Source organism: Montipora capricornis, chromosome 11, assembly GCF_036669925.1.
Source record: "Montipora capricornis isolate CH-2021 chromosome 11, ASM3666992v2, whole genome shotgun sequence".
Classification (NCBI taxonomy): domain Eukaryota; kingdom Metazoa; phylum Cnidaria; class Anthozoa; order Scleractinia; family Acroporidae; genus Montipora; species Montipora capricornis.
In genome coordinates this window covers 37521787-37543384 of record NC_090893.1, presented here as the reverse complement: position 1 = coordinate 37543384, position 21598 = coordinate 37521787, and positions in this window count along the sequence as shown.

The window sequence follows — 21598 nt, the reverse complement described above, 5'->3', positions numbered from 1 at the left end:
TTTTGCAGCTCTACTGTTTTGTGAAGGATCCCCATCTTGCAGCCACAACCTACTTCCATTTTTGTTCGCCTTGAGGAATAATGAGTTGAAATGCTTTTCAATAAAAGTAGCGAAAAAATTACCCGTTAGGTGATCATATGACTCACAAAGAACTACCCCCTCACTATAGGTTATAGCTACAAAAAGCTTCACTAGCTTACTACCAGTTCCTTCCTTACTGCCCTTTGCTGTGCATCCGAACGTTAATCCTTCGCCTCGTTTTCTCCAAATTCTTGCTTTAGGTGCCGTTGCCACTTTTAATGGGTTCGTTTTGAAAGCGAATGAGACCCCATCCAAGTAAAATGCCACTTGCCTCGTCCAAACGTCGCCATCATAAATTGTTTTCATTACATTGCAAAATGTAACTCGCCTTGGCATATCATCTTTAGTCAATAGTCCTTTCTTTCGCGTCTGCAAATAGTGGAATCCTTGGCGTTGAAGTAAGCGGTTCACTGTTCTCTCGGAAACCTCTTCACTGCTCACCCCACTTTCCTGCATTAAATCTCTGAGAGAAAAACTGGGATTTTCATTCTCAGTTTCCTGACGTTTCGAATCAGGAGACGTTGTTGCAGGGCAGTTAGTTTTTGCGGGCGTCCCGTTCTTTTTGGGCAAGATGAAATTCTCCGGATTGCTCCTTTTAAAATCCTACAAGCTGAAGTCGGTGAAATTCCGCATGCCCTTGCTATGGCTCTAAGGCTCATATCAGTGTTCCTTCGTAGTTGAAAGACTGTCGCTCTAATCTCAGCGGAGACATATCCTCTAAAAACCATCTTAAGGAATCAAAATCTTTGGTTAATAAGCTGAATACTATGGGAATAGCATATACCCTATTACTTTTATTCTTTAATTAACAGGCGAAAAACGTGGCATGTTGGCACAGCCATCTTTACGCGAACGTTCCAGTACTGACTGCCATGTATCGTTACATGAAATTTACATCTTATCACGTAGAGACAATCAGTGACACAATGTTGGTACACCGACGGCGTTAATCGAGCATCCCTCCCTCCCCCACCTTTCAATGTTGCTTAGAAACTAAAACGTACTGAACAGTTAGTTTGGGTGCATTGCGCTATGCAACATTGAACGGGGGAAAGGGGGTGGGTGTTCCAACGACTTATGACAGTGATTGTATTATTGAATAAAGTATCGAATAACCTTAACGTAATCATGTCACGTTGCTGTACGTCTGAAGATATCCAGTGTGTATTCTTTTGATGTTGTAATGAATTTGCGCAACCATTTTATGAAAATCGTTGTGTGGCCTTTGGAAGCACTGAATACCACTGGTAAGGAAATGAATTTTTGTAAAGTTCATGTTTTCTTAAATAAACGTTAGTTCATGTTAACGCATAGCAACGCATCATGCTATTGTACGTAGCAAACGCGTCGCGTCACATCGCAGGTGGTCTGAGATTTGATTACAGTAATGAAAATTGGCTTTCAAACATAGAAAACATGGATAGCGCTGTAGTTAAACAGTCATCACAAGTAGAATTAGGAGTAAGAGAAGTAAGACGTGTCTACCTTATAACGTATAGTCAAGCTGATACTACTAAAGTATCTTCTCGACAGCGTTTTGCTGAAATTGTCTTAGAGACCTTTCAGTTACGACAAGTTTCCAACGAATCAACAGTTCAGCAATGGGCGTTTTGTCTCGAGCTCCATCAAACAGGGGGAATTCATTTCCATATGGCCATTAAACTTCGAAGACCAAGACGATGGTTGTCGGTTCGGCAGTTTATTCATACACGATACGGAATTAATGTCCATTTCTCGAATCGTCATGTGAACTATTACACTGCATGGAGTTACATGTATGTTATCAAGGAGGTTAACGATGTGGTGATGTCTTCCAATCACCCTGATCTTTGAAACACACCTCCACCCCGACAACAGCTGCTAGCGAGGCTATAGCTGCAGAAAGGGAACACGAACAAGAAATTGAAGGCCAAGAGTCCGGCGAAGAAAGCTCTGCAACAAGATCATCTTCTAAAAAGCGAAAACGACCACCGCGTCTCACCATGTTTGACGTTTCCGAAATTGCTGTCTCCAAAGGTATCAAAACATACTTGGAACTCCTTGCACTTGCCAAGAGACAGAAAATGGAAGGGAAAACAGATCTGGCACAGTTCATTGTCAACCGAGGGGAAAAAGCAGTCGAGGAAGCAATCAGGACGGGGTGGGAGATTGAAAAATCTGAGGAGACGTTAAGGCGTCAGCGAATGTCGCGTATGGAAATTCTCCAAGGAGCTTTCGAAGGAAATTGCGCAGAAAATTGTGACGGCCGTTGGTTGCATATTGCACTGAATATTCTTCAACGAAATGGCATCGCGCGAGATGATTTCTCTGCAGCTATGCGCGAACTATTGGAAAAAGGAAGAGGAAAATATCGTAATATTTTTCTCAAAGGTCCAGCCATTGTGGAAAAACATTTCTATTAAATCCATTGACAGTTATTTATAGAACATTTTTAAACCCAGCGAGCACAACATTTGCTGGGTTGGCGCAGAGTTAGCCGAAATAATATTTTTAAATGATTTTCGCTGGTCTGCTCAAGTGTTACCATGGCAAGATATGTTGCTATTGTTGGAGGGACAGCCAGTTCACTTTTCGGCGCCCAAGACACATTATGCGCAAGACATAGTCTTCGAGAAGGACACTCCAATTTTCGGTACTTCTAAAAGTGAAATTGTTGCAATTAAAGGGGGTGTGGTAGATGATATAGAAACTCAAATGATGTCCGTAAGATGGCGTGTCTTTACCATGTATGCTCAGATACCGGAGTCGGAGCAAGTCGTTTTGAGCCCTTGCGGGAAATGTTTCGCTAAACTAATACTAGAATGAACAATGATGACATTGATTTAGTGTACCATTAAAATTTGCCACGTTTTATTACTCTGCGTGCAGCCTTCTCCTAAATACTATACCAAAATCACTAGTAAATTACAAATGCAATATACTAAAAGCAATGAGTAAATACTTATTTTCCTTAATGAAAAAAAAAAAAAAAGATTACACACCTAAGAAGTGTAGCACTTCAGTGTACATTATAATGATTTCCGCTGTATACTGTTACGCAATAAACAACGGGTTACCATTGTAACCCGATGAGTTTTTAAAAGGTTATCACAGTACTTGACTTTATCAATTTCGACGGGTTACAATGGTAACCCGTTTAAAACAGATTACAACCTTTTCTCACTCCCTCATGTGTTGATCTTGTTTTAGGCTGTACATCATTATATTAAGATACTTCAACATTACATTGCTAATTCACATTAGGAGACATCTTTATATATTAAGAAAATTTGTATTCTGTTTGATATTTAATGCGGCAACCTTTGTTATCAATAATCTGTTGAAGGCGCTGCGGCATTGAAGCGATAGTTTTGTTTATTATATTAACTGGAATACTGTAAATAGTGCGTATTACCCTGGCTTTGAATTCTTCGAAGGTTTCATTAGTTATTTTTAGTTGTAAGGCATCATCCTTCAGTCTTACTCTCACTAAATGAAAAAAATTCTCGATAGGGTTAAGGTCTGGACTTCTGGGAGGAATTTCAATTAGAGACATATCACAGTTACAATTCTCCATCGCTCTTTTTGCAGCTCTACTGTTTTGTGAAGGATCCCCATCTTGCAGCCACAACCTACTTCCATTTTTGTTCGCCTTGAGGAATAATGAGTTGAAATGCTTTTCAATAAAAGTAGCGAAAAAATTACCCGTTAGGTGATCATATGACTCACAAAGAACTACCCCCTCACTATAGGTTATAGCTACAAAAAGCTTCACTAGCTTACTACCAGTTCCTTCCTTACTGCCCTTTGCTGTGCATCCGAACGTTAATCCTTCGCCTCGTTTTCTCCAAATTCTTGCTTTAGGTGCCGTTGCCACTTTTAATGGGTTCGTTTTGAAAGCGAATGAGACCCCATCCAAGTAAAATGCCACTTGCCTCGTCCAAACGTCGCCATCATAAATTGTTTTCATTACATTGCAAAATGTAACTCGCCTTGGCATATCATCTTTAGTCAATAGTCCTTTCTTTCGCGTCTGCAAATAGTGGAATCCTTGGCGTTGAAGTAAGCGGTTCACTGTTCTCTCGGAAACCTCTTCACTGCTCACCCCACTTTCCCGCATTAAATCTCTGAGAGAAAAACTGGGATTTTCATTTCTCAGTTTCCTGACGTTTCGAATCAGGAGACGTTGTTGCAGGGCAGTTAGTTTTTGCGGGCGTCCCGTTCTTTTTGGGCAAGATGAAATTCTCCGGATTGCCCCTTTTAAAATCCTACAAGCTGAAGTCGGTGAAATTCCGCATGCCCTTGCTATGGCTCTAAGGCTCATATCAGTGTTCCTTCGTAGTTGAAAGACTGTCACTCTAATCTCAGCGGAGACATATCCTCTAAAAACCATCTTAAGGAATCAAAATCTTTGGTTAATAAGCTGAATGCTATGGGAATAGCATATACCCCTATTACTTTTATTCTTTAATTAAGAGGCGAAAAACGTGGCATGTTGGCACAGCCATCTTTACGCGAACGTTCAGTACTGACTGCCATGTATCGTTACATGAAATTTACACCTTATCACGTAGAGACAATCAGTGCCACACTGTTGGTACACCGACGGGATTAATCGAGCATCACTCCGTCTCTCACCTTTTGATGTTGCTTAGAAACGAAAACGTGCTGAACAGGTAGTTTGGGTGCATTGCGCTAGGCAACATGGAACGGGGGAAAGGGGGTGGGTGGTCCAACTACTTATGACAGTGATTGTATTATTGAATAAAGTATCGAATAACCTAACCTAATCATGTTCACGTTGCTGTACGTCTGAAGATATCCAGTGTGTATTCTTTTGATGTTGTAATGAATTTGCGCAACCATTTTATGAAAATTGTTGTGTGGCATTTGGAAGCATGGAATACCACTGGTAGGAACTGAATTTTTGTAAAGTTCATGTTTTCTAAATAAACGTTAGTTTATTTTAACGCATAGCAACGCATCATGCTATTGTACGTAGCAACGCGTCGCGTCACATCGCAGGTGGTCTGAGATTTGTTACAGTAATGAAAATTGGTTTTCAAACATAGAAAACATGGATAGCGCTGTAGTTAAACAGTCATCACAAGTAGAATTAGGAGTAAGAGAAGTAAGACGTGGTCTACCTTATAAACGTATTTTTTTTTAGTTCAGGCTGATACTACTAAACGTATTCTTCTCGAACAGCGCTTTTGCTGAACATTGTCTGAGAGACCTTTCAGTTACGACAAGTTTCACAATCGAATCAACGCAGTTCAGCAAGGGGCGTTTTTTGTCCTCTGAGCCCCATCAAACAGGGGGAAATTCATTTCCATATGGCCATTAAACTTCGAAGACCAAGACGCTGGTTGTCGGTTCGGCAGTTTATATTCATACACTATACGGAATTGAATGTCCATTTCTCGAAGCGTCATGTTAACTATTACACTGCATGGCGTTATGTTATCAAGGAGGAGAAAATGTTTTGAGTGGGTCCTTCCAATCACCACTAGTCCTTATTTGAAACACACCTCACCCCCGCGAAACAACAGCTGCTAAGCGAGGCTAAAGCTGAAGAAGGGAACGACGAACAAAATTTGAAGGCCAAGAGTCCCGGCGAATAAAGCTCCTGCAACAAGAGCATCGTCTAAAAGCGAAAAACGACCACCGCGTCTCACCATGTTTGACGTTTCCGAAATTGCTGTCTCCAAAGGTATCAAAAACAGACTTGGAACGCCGGGCACTTGCCAAGAGACAGAAAATGGGAAGGAAAAACAGATCTGGCACAGTTCATTGTCAACCGTAGGGGAAAAAAGCAGTCGAGGAAAGACAATCAGGACGGGTTGGGAGACTTGAAAAAATCTTTAGTAGACGTTAAGGCGGTCAGCGAATGTCCGCCGTATGGAAATGCCTCCAAGGCTTTTCGGGGGGAAGGGAAATTGCGCAGAAATTGTGACGGGCCGTTGTTGCATAGTGCGACTGAATATTCTTCAACGAATGGCAAAAATCGGCGCGTATGATGATTTCTCTGCAGCTATGCGGCGAAACTATTGGAAAAAGGAAGAGGAAATATCGTAATAATTTTTCCTTACAGGGCAACCAATTGTGGAAAACATTTTCTATTAAATCCATTGACCGTTATGATACTATAGAACATTTTTAAAACCCAGCGAGCACAACATTTGCTTGGGTATGCGCAGAAGTTAGCCCAAATATTATTTTTAAATCATTTTCGCTGGTCTGTCTTCAGTGTTTACCATGGCAGAGATATGTTGCTATTGTTGGAGGGAACAGCCATTTCACTTTTCGGCGCCCAAGTACACATTATGCGCAAGACATAGTCCTTCGAAGAAGGTCACTCCAATTTTCTGTACTTCTAAAAGTGAAATCGTTGCAATTAAAGGGGGGGTATGTGTGGTAGATGATATAGAAACTCAATGATTCCGTAGAGATGGCGGGTGCTTTACCCTGTATGCTCCAGATACCGGAGTCGGAGGCAAGTCGTTTTGAGCCCTCTTGCGCGAAATGTTTCGCGTCGCTAAATTCCAATACACATAGAATGAACAATGATGACATTGGATTTTGTGTACCCATTAACAATTTGCCTACGGTTTATTTACTCTGCGTGCAGCCTTCCTCCTAAATACTATAGCCCAAAATTCACTAGTAATTACAAACGCAATATACTAAAAGCAATGAGTAAAATACTTATTTTCCCTTAATTAAAAACAAAAAAAAAAAAAAAAAAAAAAAGATTACGACACCTAAGAGGTGTAGCCACTTCAGTGTCATTATAATGAGTTGTCCGCTGTTTATACTGTTCCGCATAACAAACGGGTTACCATTGTAAACCCGATGAGTTTTTGAAAAGGTTATCACAGTACTTGACTTTATATATTTTCGACGGGTTACAATTCGGTAACCCTTTAAAAACAGACATTACAACCCTTTGTTCCTCACTCCCTCATTTGTTGATCTTGTTTTAGGCTGTCACATCATATATATTAAGATACTTCAACATTACATTGCTAATTCACATTAGGAAGACATCTTCTATAGTATTAAAAAATTTGTATCCTGTTTAATATGCTATGCGGCAACCTTTGTTTTATCAATAATCTGTTGAAGGCGCTGCCGGCATTGAAGCGATAGTTTTGTTTAGTATATTAACCTGGAATAACTGTAAATAGTGCGTAATACCCTGCTTTGAATTCGTTTGTGAAGGTTTTGCTTTAGTTTATTTTTTAGTTGTAAGGCATCCATCCTTCAGTCTTACTCCTCAGCTTTAAATAGGAAAAACTTCTCGATCATCCAGGGTTAAGGTCTGGACTTCTGTGAGGAATTTCAATTAGAGACATATCACAGTTACAATTCTCCATCGCTCTTTTTGCAGCTCTACTGTTTTGTGAAGGATCCCCATCTTGCAGCCACAACCTACTTCCATTTTTGTTTGCCTTGAGGAATAATGAGTTGAAATTCTTTTCAATAAAAGTAGCGAAAAAATTACCCGTTAGGTGATCATATGACTCACAAAGAACTACCCCCTCACTATAGGTTATAGCTACAAAAAGCTTCACTAGCTTACTACCAGTTCCTTCCTTACTGCCCTTTGCTGTGCATCCGAACGTTAATCCTTCGCCTCGTTTTCCTCCAAATTCTTGCTTTAGGTGCCGTTGCCACTTTTAATGGGTTCGTTTTGAAAGCGAATGAGACCCCATCCAAGTAAAATGCCACTTGCCTCGTCCAAACGTCGCCATCATAAATTGTTTTCATTACATTGCAAAATGTAACTCGCCTTGGCATATCATCTTTAGTCAATAGTCCTTTCTTTCGCGTCTGCAAATAGTGGAATCCTTGGCGTTGAAGTAAGCGGTGGACTATTCGCTCGGAAACCTCTTCACTGCTCACCCACGTTCCCGCATTAAATCTCTGAGAGAAAAACTGGGATTTTCATTTCTCAGTTTCCTGACGTTTTCGAATCAGGAGACGTTGTTGCAGGGCAGTTAGTTTTTGCGGGCGTCCCGTTCTTTTTGGGCAAGATGAAATTCTCCGGATTCCTCCTTTTAAAATCCTACAAGCTGAAGTCGGTGAAATTCCGCATGCCCTTGCTATGGCTCTAAGGCTCATATCAGTGTTCCTTCGTAGTTGAAAGACTGTCGCTCTAATCTCAGCGGAGACATATCCTCTAAAAACCATCTTAAGGAATCAAAATCTTTGGTTAATAAGCTGAAATGCTATGGGAATAGCATATACCCCTATTACTTTTATTCTTTAATTAAGAGGCGAAAAAACGTGGCATGTTGGCACAGCCATCTTTAACGCGAACGTTTCGTACTGACTGCCATGTATCGTTACATGAAATTTACATCTTATCACCGTAGAGACAATCAGTGACACAATGTTGGTACACCGACGGGATTAATCGAGCATCCCTCCCTCTCATACCTTTCAATGCTGCTTAGAAAATAAAACGTACTGAACAGTTAGTTTGGGTGCATTGCGCTATGCAACATTGAACGGGGGAAAGGGGGTGGGTGTTCCAACGACTTATGACAGTGATTGTATTATTGAATAAAGTATCGAATAACCTTAACCTAATCATGTCACGTTGCTGTACGTCTGAAGATATCCAGTGTGTATTCTTTTGATGTTGTAATGAATTTGCGCAACCATTTTATGAAAATTGTTGTGTGGCCTTTGGAAGCACTGAATACCACTGGTAAGGAACTGAATTTTTGAAAGTTCATGTTTTCTTAAATAAACGTTAGTTTATTTTAACGCATAGCAACGCATCATGCTATTGTACGTAGCAACGCGTCGCGTCACATCGCAGGTGGTCTGAGATTTGATTCCAGTAATGAAAATTGGCTTTCAAACATAGAAAACATGGATAGCGCTGTAGTTAAACAGTCATCACAAGTAGAATTAGGAGTAAGAGAAGTAAGACGTGTCTACCTTATAACGTATAGTCAAGCTGATACTACTAAAGTATCTTCTCGACAGCGTTTTGCTGAAATTGTCTTAGAGACCTTTCAGTTACGACAAGTTTCCAACGAATCAACAGTTCAGCAATGGGCGTTTTGTCTCGAGCTCCATCAAACAGGGGAATTCATTTCCATATGGCCATTAAACTTCGAAGACCAAGACGATGGTTGTCGGTTCGGCAGTTTATTCATACACGATACGGAATTAATGTCCATTTCTCGAATCGTCATGTGAACTATTACACTGCATGGAGTTATGTTATCAAGGAGGATAACGATGTTGTGATGTCTTCCAATCACCCTGATCTTTGGAACACACCTCCACCCGCGACAACAGCTGCTAGCGAGGCTATAGCTGCAGAAAGGGAACACGAACAAGAAATTGAAGGCCAAGAGTCCGGCGAAGAAAGCTCTGTAACAAGATCATCTTCTAAAAAGCGAAAACGACCACCGCGTCTTACCATGTTTGACGTTTCCGAAATTGCTGTCTCCAAAGGTATCAAAACATACTTGGAACTCCTTGCACTTGCCAAGAGACAGAAAATGGAAGGGAAAACAGATCTGGCACAGTTCATTGTCAACCGAGGGAAAAAGCAGTCGAGGAAGCAATCAGGACGGGGTGGGAGATTGAAAAATCTGAGGAGACGTTAAGGCGTCAGCGAATGTCGCGTATGGAAATTCTCCAAGAAGCTTTCGAAGGAAATTGCGCAGAAAATTGTGACGGCCGTTGGTTGCATATTGCACTGAATATTCTTCAACGAAATGGCATCGCGCGTGATGATTTCTCTGCAGCTATGCGCGAACTATTGGAAAAAGGAAGAGGAAAATATCGTAATATTTTTCTCAAAGGTCCAGCCAATTGTGGAAAAACATTTCTATTAAATCCATTGACAGTTATTTATAGAACATGTTTAAACCCAGCGAGCACAACATTTGCTTGGGTAGGCGCAGAGTTAGCCGAAATAATATTTTTAAATGATTTTCGCTGGTCTGCTCAAGTGTTACCATGGCAAGATATGTTGCTATTGTTGGAGGGACAGCCAGTTCACTTTTCGGCGCCCAAGACACATTATGCGCAAGACATAGTCTTCGAGAAGGACACTCCAATTTTCTGTACTTCTAAAAGTGAAATCGTTGCAATTAAGGGGGGTGTGGTAGATGATATAGAAACTCAAATGATGTCCGTAAGATGGCGTGTCTTTACCATGTATGCTCAGATACCGGAGTCGGAGCAAGTCGTTTTGAGCCCTTGCGGGAAATGTTTCGCTAAACTAATACTGGAATGAACAATGATGACATTGATTTAGTGTACCATTAAAATTTGCCACGTTTTATTACTCTGCGTGCAGCCTTCTCCTAAATACTATACCAAAATCACTAGTAAATTACAGACGCAATATACTAAAAGCAATGAGTAAATACTTATTTTCCTTAATTAATTAAAAAAAAAAAAAAGATTACACACCTAAGAAGTGTAGCACTTCAGTGTACATTATAATTATTTCCGCTGTATACTGTTACGCAATAAACAACGGGTTACCATTGTAACCCGATGAGTTTTTAAAAGGTTATCACAGTACTTGACTTTATCAATTTCGACGGGTTACAATGGTAACCCGTTTAAAACAGATTACAACCTTTTCTCATTCCCTCATGTGTTGATCTTGTTTTAGGCTGTACATCATTATATTAAGATACTTCAACATTACATTGCTAATTCACATTAGGAGACATCTTTATATATTAAGAAAATTTGTATCCTGTTTAATATTTAATGCGGCAACCTTTGTTATCAATAATCTGTTGAAGGCGCTGCGGCATTGAAGCGATAGTTTTGTTTATTATATTAACTGGAATACTGTAAATAGTGCGTATTACCCTGGCTTTGAATTCTTTGAAGGTTTCTTTAGTTATTTTTAGTTGTAAGGCATCATCCTTCAGTCTTACTCTCACTAAATGAAAAAAATTCTCGATAGCGTTAAGGTCTGGACTTCTGGGAGGAATTTCAATTAGAGACATATCACAGTTACAATTCTCCATCGCTCTTTTTGCAGCTCTACTGTTTTGTGAAGGATCCCCATCTTGCAGCCACAACCTACTTCCATTTTTGTTTGCCTTGAGGAATAATGAGTTGAAATGCTTTTCAATAAAAGTAGCGAAAAAATTACCCGTTAGGTGATCATATGACTCACAAAGAACTACCCCCTCACTATAGGTTATAGCTACAAAAAGCTTCACTAGCTTACTACCAGTTCCTTCCTTACTGCCCTTTGCTGTGCATCCGAACGTTAATCCTTCGCCTCGTTTTCTCCAAATTCTTGCTTTAGGTGCCGTTGCCACTTTTAATGGGTTCGTTTTGAAAGCGAATGAGACCCCATCCAAGTAAAATGCCACTTGCCTCGTCCAAACGTCGCCATCATAAATTGTTTTCATTACATTGCAAAATGTAACTCGCCTTGGCATATCATCTTTAGTCAATAGTCCTTTCTTTCGCGTCTGCAAATAGTGGAATCCTTGGCGTTGAAGTAAGCGGTTTACTGTTCTCTCGGAAACCTCTTCACTGCTCACCCCACTTTCCTGCATTAAATCTCTGAGAGAAAAACTGGGATTTTCATTTCTCAGTTTCCTGACGTTTCGAATCAGGAGACGTTGTTGCAGGGCAGTTAGTTTTTGCGGGCGTCCCGTTCTTTTTGGGCAAGATGAAATTCTCCGGATTCCACCTTTTAAAATCCTACAAGCTGAAGTCGGTGAAATTCCGCATGCCCTTGCTATGGCTCTAAGGCTCATATCAGTGTTCCTTCGTAGTTGAAAGACTGTCGCTCTAATCTCAGCGGAGACATATCCTCTAAAAACCATCTTAAGGAATCAAAATCTTTGGTTAATAAGCTGAATACTATGGGGATAGCATATACCCCTATTACTTTTATTCTTTAATTAAGAGGCGAAAAACGTGGCATGTTGGCACAGCCATCTTTACGCGAACGTTCAGTACTGACTGCCATGTATCGTTACATGAAATTTACATCTTATCACGTAGAGACAATCAGTGACACAATGTTGGTACACCGACGGGTTAATCGAGCATCCCTCCCTCTCCCACCTTTCAATGTTGCTTCGAAAATAAAACGTACTGAACAGTTAGTTTGGGTGCATTGCGCTATGCAACATTGAACGGGGGAAAGGGGTGGGTGTTCCAACGACTTATGACAGTGATTGTATTATTGAATAAAGTATCGAATAACCTTAACCTAATCATGTCACGTTGCTGTACGTCTGAAGATATCCAGTGTGTATTCTTTGATGTTGTAATGAATTTGCGCAACCATTTTATGAAAATTGTTGTGTGGCCTTTGGAAGCACTGAATACCACTGGTAAGGAACTGAATTTTTGTAAAGTTCATGTTTTCTTAAATAAACGTTAGTTCATTTTAACGAATAGCAACGCATCATGCTATTGTACGAAGCAACGCGTCGCGTCACATCGCAGGTGGTCTGAGATTTGATTACAGTAATGAAAATTGGCTTTCAAACATAGAAAACATGGATAGCGCTGTAGTTGAACAGTCATCACAAGTAGAATTAGGAGTAAGAGAAGTAAGACGTGTCTACCTTATAACGTATAGTCAAGCTGATACTACTAAAGTATCTTCTCGACAGCGTTTTGCTGAAATTGTCTTAGAGGCCTTTCAGTTACGACAAGTTTCCAACGAATCAACAGTTCAGCAATGGGCGTGTTGTCTCGAGCTCCATCAAGCAGGGGGAATTCATTTCCATATGGCCATTAAACTTCGAAGACCAAGACGATGGTTGTCGGTTCGGCAGTTTATTCATATACGATACGGAATTAATGTCCATTTCTCGAATCGTCATGTGAACTATTACACTGCATGGAGTTATGTTATCAAGGAGGATAACTATGTTGTGATGTCTTCCAATCACCCTGATCTTTGGAACACACCTCCACCCGCGACAACAGCTGCTAGCGAGGCTATAGCTGCAGAAAGGGAACACGAACAAGAAATTGAAGGCCAAGAGTCCGGCGAAGAAAGCTCTGCAACAAGATCATCTTCTAAAAAGCGAAAACGACCACCGCGTCTCACCATGTTTGACGTTTCCGAAATTGCTGTCTCCAAAGGTATCAAAACATACTTGGAACTCCTTGCACTTGCCAAGAGACAGAAAATGGAAGGGAAAACAGATCTGGCACAGTTCATTGTCAACCGAGGGGAAAAAGCAGTCGAGGAAGCAATCAGGACGGGGTGGGAGATTGAAAAATCTGAGGAGACGTTAAGGCGTCAGCGAATGTCGCGTATGGAAATTCTCCAAGGAGCTTTCGAAGGAAATTGCGCAGAAAATTGTGACGGCCGTTGGTTGCATATTGCACTGAATATTCTTCAACGAAATGGCATCGCGCGTGATGATTTCTCTGCAGCTATGCGCGAACTATTGGAAAAAGGAAGAGGAAAATATCGTAATATTTTTCTTAAAGGTACAACCAATTGTGGAAAAACATTTCTATTAAATCCATTGACAGTTATTTATAGAACATTTTTAAACCCAGCGAGCACAACATTTGCTTGGGTAGGCGCAGAGTTAGCCCAAATAATATTTTTAAATCATTTTCGCTGGTCTGCTCAAGTGTTACCATGGCAAGATATGTTGCTATTGTTGGAGGGACAGCCAGTTCACTTTTCGGCGCCCAAGACACATTATGCGCAAGACATAGTCTTCGAGAAGGACACTCCAATTTTCTGTACTTCTAAAAGTGAAATCGTTGCAATTAAGGGGGGTGTGGTAGATGATATAGAAACTCAAATGATGTCCGTAAGATGGCGTGTCTTTACCATGTATGCTCAGATACCGGAGTCGGAGCAAGTCGTTTTGAGCCCTTGCGGGAAATGTTTCGCTAAACCAATACTAGAATGAACAATGATGACATTGATTTAGTGTACCATTAAAATTTGCCACGGTTTATTACTCTGCGTGCAGCCTTCTCCTAAATACTATACCAAAATCACTAGTAAATTACAACGCAATATACTAAAAGCAATGAGTAAATACTTATTTTCCTTAATTAAAAAAAAAAAAAAAGATTACACACCTAAGAAGTGTAGCACTTCAGTGTACATTATAATGATTTCCGCTGTATACTGTTACGCAATAAACAACGGGTTACCATTGTAACCCGATGAGTTTTTAAAAGGTTATCACAGTACTTGACTTTATAAATTTCGACGGGTTACAATGGTAACCCGTTTAAAACAGATTACAACCTTTTCTCACTCCCTCATGTGTTGATCTTGTTTTAGGCTGTACATCATTATATTAAGATACTTCAACATTACATTGCTAATTCACATTAGGAGACATCTTTATATATTAAGAAAATTTGTATCCTGTTTAATATTTAATGCGGCAACCTTTGTTATCAATAATCTGTTGAAGGCGCTGCGGCATTGAAGCGGTAGTTTTGTTTATTATATTAACTGGAATACTGTAAATAGTGCGTATTACCCTGGCTTTGAATTCTTTGAAGGTTTCTTTAGTTATTTTTAGTTGTAAGGCATCATCCTTCAGTCTTACTCTCACTAAATGAAAAAATTCTCGATAGGGTTAAGGTCTGGACTTCTGGGAGGAATTTCAATTAGAGACATATCACAGTTACAATTCTCCATCGCTCTTTTTGCAGCTCTACTGTTTTGTGAAGGATCCCCATCTTGCAGCCACAACCTACTTCCATTTTTGTTTGCCTTGAGGAATAATGAGTTGAAATTCTTTTCAATAAAAGTAGCGAAAAAATTACCCGTTAGGTGATCATATGACTCACAAAGAACTACCCCCTCACTATAGGTTATAGCTACAAAAAGCTTCACTAGCTTACTACCAGTTCCTTCCTTACTGCCCTTTGCTGTGCATCCGAACGTTAATCCTTCGCCTCGTTTTCTCCAAATTCTTGCTTTAGGTGCCGTTGCCACTTTTAATGGGTTCGTTTTGAAAGCGAATGAGACCCCATCCAAGTAAAATGCCACTTGCCTCGTCCAAACGTCGCCATCATAAATTGTTTTCATTACATTGCAAAATGTAACTCGCCTTGGCATATCATCTTTAGTCAATAGTCCTTTCTTTCGCGTCTGCAAATAGTGGAATCCTTGGCGTTGAAGTAAGCGGTTTACTGTTCTCTCGGAAACCTCTTCACTGCTCACCCCACTTTCCCGCATTAAATCTCTGAGAGAAAAACTGGGATTTTCATTTCTCAGTTTCCTGACGTTTCGAATCAGGAGACGTTGTTGCAGGGCAGTTACTTTTTGCGGGCGTCCCGTTCTTTTTGGGCAAGATGAAATTCTCCGGATTCCTCCTTTTAAAATCCTACAAGCTGAAGTCGGTGAAATTCCGCATGCCCTTGCTATGGCTCTAAGGCTCATATCAGTGTTCCTTCGTAGTTGAAAGACTGTCGCTCTAATCTCAGCGGAGACATATCCTCTAAAAACCATCTTAAGGAATCAAAATCTTTGGTTAATAAGCTGAATGCTATGGGAATAGCATATACCCCTATTACTTTTATTCTTTAATTAAGAGGCGAAAAACGTGGCATGTTGGCACAGCCATCTTTACGCGAACGTTCAGTACTGACTGCCATGTATCGTTACATGAAATTTACATCTTATCACGTAGAGACAATCAGTGACACAATGTTGGTACACCGACGGGATTAATCGAGCATCCCTCCCTCTCCCACCTTTCAATGTTGCTTCGAAAATAAAACGTACTGAACAGTTAGTTTGGGTGCATTGCGCTATGCAACATTGAACGGGGGAAAGGGGGTGGGTGTTCCAACGACTTATGACAGTGATTGTATTATTGAATAAAGTATCGAATAACCTTAACCTAATCATGTCACGTTGCTGTACGTCTGAAGATATCCAGTGTGTATTCTTTTGATGTTGTAATGAATTTGCGCAACCATTTTATGAAAATTGTTGTGTGGCCTTTGGAAGCACTGAATACCACTGGTAAGGAACTGAATTTTTGTAAAGTTCATGTTTTCTTAAATAAACGTTAGTTTATTTTAACGCATAGCAACGCATCATGCTATTGTACGTAGCAACGCGTCGCGTCACATCGCAGGTGGTCTGAGATTTGATTACAGTAATGAAAATGGCTTTCAAACATAGAAAACATGGATAGCGCTGTAGTTAAACAGTCATCACAAGTAGAATTAGGAGTAAGAGAAGTAAGACGTGTCTACCTTATAACGTATAGTCAAGCTGATACTACTAAAGTATCTTCTCGACAGCGTTTTGCTGAAATTGTCTTAGAGACCTTTCAGTTACGACAAGTTTCCAACGAATCAACAGTTCAGCAATGGGCGTTTTGTCTCGAGCTCCATCAAACAGGGGGAATTCATTTCCATATGGCCATTAAACTTCGAAGACCAAGACGATGGTTGTCGGTTCGGCAGTTTATTCATACACGATACGGAATTAATGTCCATTTCTCGAATCGTCATGTGAACTATTACACTGCATGGAGTTATGTTATCAAGGAGGATAACGATGTTGTGATGTCTTCCAATCACCCTGATCTTTGAAACACACCTCCACCCGCGACAACAGCTGCTAGCGAGGCTATAGCTGCAGAAAGGGAACACGAACAAGAAATTGAAGGCCAAGAGTCCGGCGAAGAAAGCTCTGCAACAAGATCATCTTCTAAAAAGCGAAAACGACCACCGCGTCTCACCATGTTTGACGTTTCCGAAATTGCTGTCTCCAAAGGTATCAAAACATACTTGGAACTCCTTGCACTTGCCAAGAGACAGAAAATGGAAGGGAAAACAGATCTGGCACAGTTCATTGTCAACCGAGGGAAAAAGCAGTCGAGGAAGCAATCAGGACGGGGTGGGAGATTGAAAAATCTGAGGAGACGTTAAGGCGTCAGCGAATGTCGCGTATGGAAATTCTCCAAGGAGCTTTCGAAGGAAATTGCGCAGAAAATTGTGACGGCCGTTGGTTGCATATTGCACTGAATATTCTTCAACGAAATGGCATCGCGCGTGATGATTTCTCTGCAGCTATGCGCGAACTATTGGAAAAAGGAAGAGGAAAATATCGTAATATTTTTCTTAAAGGTACAACCAATTGTGGAAAAACATTTCTATTAAATCCATTGACAGTTATTTATAGAACATTTTTAAACCCAGCGAGCACAACATTTGCTTGGGTAGGCGCAGAGTTAGCCCAAATAATATTTTTAAATGATTTTCGCTGGTCTGCTCAAGTGTTACCATGGCAAGATATGTTGCTATTGTTGGAGGGACAGCCAGTTCACTTTTCGGCGCCCAAGACACATTATGCGCAAGACATAGTCTTCGAGAAGGACACTCCAATTTTCTGTACTTCTAAAAGTGAAATCGTTGCAATTAAAGGGGGTGTGGTAGATGATATAGAAACTCAAATGATGTCCGTAAGATGGCGTGTCTTTACCATGTATGCTCAGATACCGGAGTCGGAGCAAGTCGTTTTGAGCCCTTGCGGGAAATGTTTCGCTAAACCAATACTAGAATGAACAATGATGACATTGATTTAGTGTACCATTAAAATTTGCCACGGTTTATTACTCTGCGTGCAGCCTTCTCCTAAATACTATACCAAAATCACTAGTAAATTACAAACGCAATATACTAAAAGCAATGAGTAAATACTTATTTTCCTGAATTAAAAAAAAAAAAAAAGATTACACACCTAAGAAGTGTAGCACTTCAGTGTACATTATAATGATTTCCGCTGTATACTGTTACGAGATAAACAACGGGTTACCATTGTAACCCGATGAGTTTTTAAAAGGTTATCACAGTACTTGACTTTATAAATTTCGACGGGTTACAATGGTAACCCGTTTAAAACAGATTACAACCTTTTCTCACTCCCTCATTTGTTGATCTTGTTTTAGGCTGTACATCATTATATTAAGATACTTCAACATTACATTGCTAATTCACATTAGGAGACATCTTTATATATTAAGAAAATTTGTATCCTGTTTAATATTTAATGCGGCAACCTTTGTTATCAATAATCTGTTGAAGGCGCTGCGGCATTGAAGCGATAGTTTTGTTTATTATATTAACTGGAATACTGTAAATAGTGCGTATTACCCTGGCTTTGAATTCTTTGAAGGTTTCTTTAGTTATTTTTAGTTGTAAGGCATCATCCTTCAGTCTTACTCTCACTAAATGAAAAAAATTATCGATAGGGTTAAGGTCTGGACCTCTGGGAGGAATTTCAATTAGAGACATATATCACAGTTACAATTCTCCATCGCTCTTTTTGCAGCTCTACTGTTTTGTGAAGGATCCCCATCTTGCAGCCACAACCTACTTCCATTTTTGTTTGCCTTGAGGAATAATGAGTTGAAATTCTTTTCAATAAAAGTAGCGAAAAAATTACCCGTTAGGTGATCATATGACTCACAAAGAACTACCCCCTCACTATAGGTTATAGCTACAAAAAGCTTCACTAGCTTACTACCAGTTCCTTCCTTACTGCCCTTTGCTGTGCATCCGAACGTTAATCCTTCGCCTCGTTTTCTCCAAATTCTTGCTTTAGGTGCCGTTGCCACTTTTAATGGGTTCGTTTTGAAAGCGAATGAGACCCCATCCAAGTAAAATGCCACTTGCCTCGTCCAAACGTCGCCATCATAAATTGTTTTCATTACATTGCAAAATGTAACTCGCCTTGGCATATCATCTTTAGTCAATAGTCCTTTCTTTCGCGTCTGCAAATAGTGGAATCCTTGGCGTTGAAGTAAGCGGTTTACTGTTCTCTCGGAAACCTCTTCACTGCTCACCCCACTTTCCCGCATTAAATCTCTGAGAGAAAAACTGGGATTTTCATTTCTCAGTTTCCTGACGTTTCGAATCAGGAGACGTTGTTGCAGGGCAGTTAGTTTTTGCGGGCGTCCCGTTCTTTTTGGGCAAGATGAAATTCTCCGGATTCCTCCTTTTAAAATCCTACAAGCTGAAGTCGGTGAAATTCCGCATGCCCTTGCTATGGCTCTAAGGCTCATATCAGTGTTCCTTCGTAGTTGAAAGACTGTCGCTCTAATCTCAGCGGAGACATATCCTCTAAAAACCATCTTAAGGAATCAAAATCTTTGGTTAATAAGCTGAATGCTATGGGAATAGCATATACCCCTATTACTTTTATTCTTTAATTAAGAGGCGAAAAACGTGGCATGTTGGCACAGCCATCTTTACGCGAACGTTCAGTACTGACTGCCATGTATCGTTACATGAAATTTACATCTTATCACGTAGAGACAATCAGTGACACAATGTTGGTACACCGACGGGATTAATCGAGCATCCCTCCCTCTCCCACCTTTCAATGTTGCTTCGAAAATAAAACGTACTGAACAGTTAGTTTGGGTGCATTGCGCTATGCAACATTGAACGGGGGAAAGGGGGTGGGTGTTCCAACGACTTATGACAGTGATTGTATTATTGAATAAAGTATCGAATAACCTTAACCTAATCATGTCACGTTGCTGTACGTCTGAAGATATCCAGTGTGTATTCTTTTGATGTTGTAATGAATTTGCGCAACCATTTTATGAAAATTGTTGTGTGGCCTTTGGAAGCACTGAATACCACTGGTAAGGAACTGAATTCTTGTAAAGTTCATGTTTTCTTAAATAAACGTTAGTTTATTTTAACGCATAGCAACGCATCATGCTATTGTACGTAGCAACGCGTCGCGTCACATCGCAGGTGGTCTGAGATTTGATTACAGTAATGAAAATTGGCTTTCAAACATAGAAAACATGGATAGCGCTGTAGTTAAACAGTCATCACAAGTAGAATTAGGAGTAAGAGAAGTAAGACGTGTCTACCTTATAACGTATAGTCAAGCTGATACTACTAAAGTATCTTCTCGACAGCGTTTTGCTGAAATTGTCTTAGAGACCTTTCAGTTACGACAAGTTTCCAACGAATCAACAGTTCAGCAATGGGCGTTTTGTCTCGAGCTCCATCAAACAGGGGGAATTCATTTCCATATGGCCATTAAACTTCGAAGACCAAGACGATGGTTGTCGGTTCGGCAGTTTATTCATACACGATACGGAATTAATGTCCATTTCTCGAATCGTCATGTGAACTATTACACTGCATGGAGTTATGTTATCAAGGAGGATAACGATGTTGTGATGTCTTCCAATCACCCTGATCTTTGAAACACACCTCCACCCGCGACAACAGCTGCTAGCGAGGCTATAGCTGCAGAAAGGGAACACGAACAAGAAATTGAAGGCCAAGAGTCCGGCGAAGAAAGCTCTGCAACAAGATCATCTTCTAAAAAGCGAAAACGACCACCGCGTCTCACCATGTTTGACGTTTCCGAAATTGCTGTCTCCAAAGGTATCAAAACATACTTGGAACTCCTTGCACTTGCCAAGAGACAGAAAATGGAAGGGAAAACAGATCTGGCACAGTTCATTGTCAACCGAGGGGAAAAAGCAGTCGAGGAAGCAATCAGGACGGGGTGGGAGATTGAAAAATCTGAGGAGACGTTAAGGCGTCAGCGAATGTCGCGTATGGAAATTCTCCAAGGAGCTTTCGAAGGAAATTGCGCAGAAAATTGTGACGGCCGTTGGTTGCATATTGCACTGAATATTCTTCAACGAAATGGCATCGCGCGTGATGATTTCTCTGCAGCTATGCGCGAACTATTGGAAAAAGGAAGAGGAAAATATCGTAATATTTTTCTTAAAGGTACAACCAATTGTGGAAAAACATTTCTATTAAATCCATTGACAGTTATTTATAGAACATTTTTAAACCCAGCGAGCACAACATTTGCTTGGGTAGGCGCAGAGTTAGCCCAAATAATATTTTTAAATCATTTTCGCTGGTCTGCTCAAGTGTTACCATGGCAAGATATGTTGCTATTGTTGGAGGGACAGCCAGTTCACTTTTCGGCGCCCAAGACACATTATGCGCAAGACATAGTCTTCGAGAAGGACACTCCAATTTTCTGTACTTCTAAAAGTGAAATCGTTGCAATTAAGGGGGGTGTGGTAGATGATATAGAAACTCAAATGATGTCCGTAAGATGGCGTGTCTTTACCATGTATGCTCAGATACCGGAGTCGGAGCAAGTCGTTTTGAGCCCTTGCGGGAAATGTTTCGCTAAACCAATACTAGAATGAACAATGATGACATTGATTTAGTGTACCATTAAAATTTGCCACGGTTTATTACTCTGCGTGCAGCCTTCTCCTAAATACTATACCAAAATCACTAGTAAATTACAAACGCAATATACTAAAAGCAATGAGTAAATACTTATTTTCCTGAATTAAAAAAAAAAAAAAAGATTACACACCTAAGAAGTGTAGCACTTCAGTGTACATTATAATGATTTCCGCTGTATACTGTTACGCAATAAACAACGGGTTACCATTGTAACCCGATGAGTTTTTAAAAGGTTATCACAGTACTTGACTTTATAAATTTCGACGGGTTACAATGGTAACCCGTTTAAAACAGATTACAACCT